The sequence below is a fragment of the Pseudoliparis swirei genome, chromosome 4, assembly GCF_029220125.1.
Source record: "Pseudoliparis swirei isolate HS2019 ecotype Mariana Trench chromosome 4, NWPU_hadal_v1, whole genome shotgun sequence".
In the NCBI taxonomy this organism is placed as follows: domain Eukaryota; kingdom Metazoa; phylum Chordata; class Actinopteri; order Perciformes; family Liparidae; genus Pseudoliparis; species Pseudoliparis swirei.
In genome coordinates, this window is record NC_079391.1 from 32,576,215 (window position 1) to 32,582,177 (window position 5,963).

Sequence of the window (5,963 nt, forward strand, 5' to 3'; positions counted from 1 at the left end):
TTGAACCTAAACCTGGGCCAAGTTGAACCAGGGGACCTTTATTTTGTAAGGCAGAGCATGTTTCCCTTAATTTGAAAGAAGACGTAATAAATATGAGAGGAAGTGTGTGTTTGTCATTCTTTCTGGTGATCTCACCCGACTCTTTTGAATGGATTCATTTTCTCTCTTGGGAATTTTATGAAGATTCAGAGAGTGCATGCAAACAAATCCACGTTACCCCAATCTAGATCCCATGTGGGTTTAAGTTCCTCCTAGTGATGTCTGATTCACCGTAGCTCAATAACTATGGGATGCATCGCTGTGAGATGTAGTCCGTACGTCCACGTTCCCCCGAGGATGAATCCTACTGACTTTGGTGATCCTCTGACTTTCTTTCCTCGCGCCAGCACGAGGACATTAATGTACGTCGCAGGATGAATTATAATCATTTTCGTGACTCCCTGACTTGCTTCAAGCTATGATTAAAACCAATTTCACAAATGTTGTTAATTTGCAAAAGGTGGTGATAATACCATCAGGCTCAGCTGTACCTCGTGTTCGGTGCTAATGAGAAGATGAGAACGGTGTTTATATTATACCTGCTAAACTCGGGGCATGTTAACATTGACATTGTGAGCTATTTAGCATTTTGATGTGGGTGTAGAGTATTCAGGCCTTCACACACCTGGTGGCTATTGAGAAATGTGCACTATCTGTGCACATTCCCTATAGTGCAATATCCCTATATAACTGTCTCCTTCCCCTCTTTCTTTTCACAAGCTAGGTAGAGCATTAGCCTATTTACCTATTTATTAACCTCTGCCCTCTCCTTTTTTTATGTTGATAACCTGTTTTAAAAAACTGTACTTAATACTGTATATTCCTTTACCACCCTATGTGCAGTGTGGTTTTTGTACAGTGTTTTTTATATATATTTTATTATTTTCTTTTATTATTATTATTATTATTATAGTGTGTTTGTACCTCTGTTGACTCGGAGAGTCCTGCAAAATAATCCCAATGTGTCTGGACTGCTGCTCTAGGCACAGATGGCAAATTATAAACCTTGAACCTTGAACCTTGGCATAGAGGATAAACTATTGAAATGTGAAATACACGCTCACGTAAATATTTTTACACCAAACTATTCATACCAGCACTTTTTTCTGTCGATAAACAGCGTGAAAAGGGCTTTTATTGTGAACATGTAAGAATAGAAGGGAGTGGATCTGTGCTGCGCTCGCCTTTGTCTTTCGTTGAAAGGAGTATTGAAGTTTCCCGTCTTTGTTTTCGGACAGCTAAACCGATTATTGACGCGCAATTGTCGAGCAAAATCTCGGAAAAATCGACCTCCTATACCTAAAAGAAAATTCCGCCTTTTTGTCTTCGGTCTCGTTCTTTCGTGCCACGTGATTTACGGAGCCGCTGTAACGACGCCATGTTGCCTTCCTCAAACGGCTGGAGTGAGCGGGTGTTCTTTTTTCTTCTCCGCATTGATAACGATGACATTAAAGTTTCCTCCGCTCATATTTATAGACTCTAAAGTTTATCTGTCCTCAACCTTCTGTGCTGTCTTACAGTTCTTTTGTGCTCGTGCACACGCTGCGCCTGTCACGGTAACCATGGAGTTTCTTACTTTCTTTTGTGTCTCACACAACGGTTTTTCAACTGTTTTATTGCTCTCATCTCTCAGCGTTCTATCCCACTGTCACAGCTGTTCGTGTGATTTTTTTATTTTACAGTTATCCCACACACACGCCAGCCCTGTGAAGGCCTCTTTCTTTTCTTCGGACGTGCCGTCGCTAGTTTTTCGCCCACGTATACTTCGCAGGAGAAGTTTGCTTCGCTAAATAGGAATATTCACCCATATGAAAAGGGCGTTTTTTTCCCAATCGTATCTCCCTGATCTCGTGGTTGACAACAGAAGAGGAGTCTCACGCTCCTGGGCGAAGCCGGCGCGAGTATCTTTGACCTCAATCCCCGGCCGGCTCTCTCCCGAGGGGTTCTGTCACTAAAACAGGGCTTCATTGTCCCGGTGAAAAGGTTGTAATGGACTCTTCTCCTCACAGCGATAGCGCGTGAAACCCAATCCAACCTTTTCCTTTTGAATGAACGGCCGTTTGTCCTCAGCCAGTGGGAACATCGATGTAACTTCTAAAACACCCAAAAGGGATCTAGGCTCTTGAGCAATAATCATTGTGTTACCATAAGCCTGGGAAGGACCCGTGTGCCGGTTCTTATTCAGCTGGAGTCTGTCTAAAAAGTGATGTTAAAAAGACAAATAACACCATTTCTCTCTTGTTACCGAAATGTGCACCAGAGACTATGTGCACCAGACACTATGTGCACCAGACTGTGTGTGCACCAGGTCGTATGATACCTGAAAAGCTACCTCTGTCCGAGCTGCTCCCCTCGGCTGCGGCGGCGTCGGTCCTGCTGGACATCTCGGGTGCGATCGGAGGAACGGCACTTGCGGTTGCAGTCGCCCCTGGCGTCGGCGTGGGCATCGTCGTGGGCGTCGCCCCTGGCGTCGGCGTGGGCATCGCCCCTGGCGTCGTCGTGGGCGTCGCCCCTGGCGTCGTCGTGGCTGCGTCAGTTGTTGCGGTAGATTCCGTTGCGTTGGGTGCCTGCGTCTCATTGGTGCCCGCACTCGTGGTCGTCTGTGCATCGGTGCCGTTGGCGGTATCCGGAAAGCCGGTGGAGTTTCGTTCGCTCGGGTGAGTCGTGGGTATTTGGGAGGTCGTCGCCGTCGAGTTCTGAAGTCCCTCCTCGGCTTCCGTCCCGTTGGCCCCGCTCGAGGTCACGGGCCCTGTGGTCCCGGTGGTATTCGGAGACATGGTGGCGTTTGGTTGGTCGGTTTGAACCGTTGAGGGGAACGTGGGAGACCCGGTGACAGCGATCAGGCTCTTCGAGTTCTCCAGACGCTCCTCGGCTTCAGTCCCGTCGATCCGGCTCGAGTCTTCGGGGACTGTCGTTGCTGCAACATCTGAAGAAACGGTGGCATTCGGTTGGTCGGTTTGAGGCGTCGAGGGGAGCGGAGGAGACCCGGTGACGACGGTCAGGTCCTGAGACGTTTCATCCGGGATGCTCTCCTCTTCGGATCCCACCGCCATGAAGCCGGACGCTATCCCGTCGCCGTCGGTGTTACCTGAAGCGGCGCCTTCGGGCCTCTGGTCCTCCTCCTCCGCCTCGTCAGCGGTTCCACTCCCGACCGGCATTTTACGCAGCCAGCTTTTATCGATCGTCCGCCCCGGAGAGTCGGTTGAACTTTGGGCCGACGCCGGTTGGAGAGCTTGGACCAGCAGGAGGAGGCCGACTGTGATCTTCAAATACAACCCCATGGTTTCCCTCAGGTTTCACTCTGAAACTCAAGAGATGACATCAAACATCAGCGTCTTGATCATAAGTACGGAGAAAATAACGAGCTGGCTAGTTCATTCCACCTTAAATGCTTTGTAACGAGCTGGCTAGTTCATTCCACCTTAAATGCTTTTAATGCTACACAGGTTGATGGAAAAGGAGGCGAGCAGCGGCCCCTACTTGTGTTTCAAAGATCATTACATAACTTAAAAAAGATGGCCACTTTCTCTCATGCAAGTCAAATACCGCCCCCCACACACACACACACACTGGCTCCATCAGAGAGCAGTTGACAAACGCAACAACCCGCCTACTGCAACATCTGTAAGCTTGTTGGGGGGTGGGTGGGGGGGGTTCCAACGCGGTCATGCCGGCATTGCACCACAGCGGATTACTACTACCCACAGTTCAACTCAGTCTCGTGTGAGAACTAAATGACATGGGGGGGGATTTCCACAGGTGTGTGAGTCGTGTGTGTGTTTTTCCTCTCGCCTTCACTCCGGCTCACACATGTCTGCAGCTCCAGTTATTTGACCCTCCAGTAATAACCTTTTCACGGGGAGGGAATCGGGCCTCGTTCAGACCGCCGGCTCAAATTATTTAGTTGGCATGTCCAGATAAGTGGGGAGAAATTAACGGCGAAAAAAAAGCGACATTAGCAAATCAGATCCAAAAAAACACATTTGTAATGCGGTCCGTCTGCAGGTGTGCTCTGGTCGCTGAAACCGGATTTCAAAGTGCGGAGGTGCTGATGAGAATGAACGCTGCTGCCAGCAGAGTCCTATGGAGGAGGACAGCCTGGGGACAGATGCCAAAATAAATCGTCTTCTGGCACTTCCTGTTTGCGCTTGGCGAGCGTCCGTAAAAGGCGATTATGCTCATTTTTAATGCTCTGCCCACCTGTTCGCCTGTTCGTCGCATCGTTTTTTTCCGAAATGTCAAGAAGGCGCAACGAAATGTATAGTGGAACCGGCCAAACACCCACCGCAACGCCGAGGTGGAAGTACTCGATGCATTATAAAGACGTTAAGGTTGAATATCCTTTAATCCCATTTGAATTGGCTGCTAAAGACTTTTAATTGACACATATAATAGTGCTTTTTAATTTGACATAAATTGGGTGGTGCGGCCACCTCGTTGAGCCCCCGATTCCCATCGGTCCCTCGTTTTCTGGCCGGCTTCACGATTTATTTCGGCGTCTTAAAAGCAGTGAAAACCGTCACCGTGTGAAATATTGTGTCTGATTATTAAAACCTGTGGGTTTTTACATGAATGAATGAATGAATCAACGCAAATGGATTGGAAACAACAACGAAAATCATCACGTAATCTTTTTAAATACGACTTCTCACCTATGACACTCTTCCAAAAGAAGCTCACGGTCTTGTTGTTGTTGTTGTGTGTTTTATTCAATCAATCATTGCAATACAATATTATTCTATATAATATACAAAACAGAAAGACTGAAAAGGTATAGGTAGAAGCAAAAAATGCTTATATATTCCTAAATATGATCAAATAAATCAGAAAATTTATATAAAATAAAGAAAAATAACAAAGAAAATAAAAAATTATATATATATATATATATATATCCACATATGTCTTCCATATAAATATGTTTAAATAACACTTATAACCCTCAAGAAACGTTTTATAAATAATCCCTTTGAAAACCAAAAATGAATTTTTATATCCATTTTAACGCTATTCCATAATTTAAAGATCTTCAAGATGTATGAAATGAAAACACGCAGCGGTGTCGACTGTCAATAAACCAGGAATGTCCCTTCGTGGTCAGTTTCACATCGAGCTTGTTTATCAGACACATTTCTGTGTGTGTTTTTCCCACTCTGTGGTAAATTACTGGTTTATGGCGCAGACCACTCACGTCGTCATGCCAACCTGTCACATGCCGCCACTCGGCCTCCGCTCCTCGGGTTATTGACACTTCCACAAAACGCACGATCTACGCCGCTCCTCTTCGCGGTAAACAAGTGGTTATGGTTGTGAATTCAAACTAAAACCATTTGGTTTGGTTTCGGGAAAAAACTAAAAAACATCATGGGAAGTAAAGATGTAACATAACTTAACATAAGTACATACGTAGCCGTATGCTGCGTCCACACCAAAAACTTGATTATTTCTGGTTTTTCGCTTCACTTGCGTGAGGGGGCGGGGCTTATCTCTGTGGAAATAGTTATCATTTCCTTCATCCACCACGGAATAAATAACCACCAGTTCTGCTTTATACTTGTTGAGGACGTCCCACAAACGTTGGAACATCTAACGCCCTCGTGTTTGGGTTCATAATATTAATATAATATATATATTTATACATAACATCACCCGGAGGCTCACACAGCCCGGTGACTTTCACCGGCTACGTCTGAATGTCTGTCTCTTTCGCAATCCGGCGTTGCGCGAATTTTTCGGCAAAATAAAAAAAATTCGTCCCGGCGGAAATTCACGTCTATCGCAACCGCTCGCGTTCGTGCGTTGACTTTGCTTCTGGGATCTACTTGAGCGAAAAAATTTGCAGCGCTTGCTGAACGCAGCTTTAGTCGAATGAAGGGACGCAAACACCGGTCTCGCAAAAGAAAGTCCCGTGTTTGGTTGGCCAC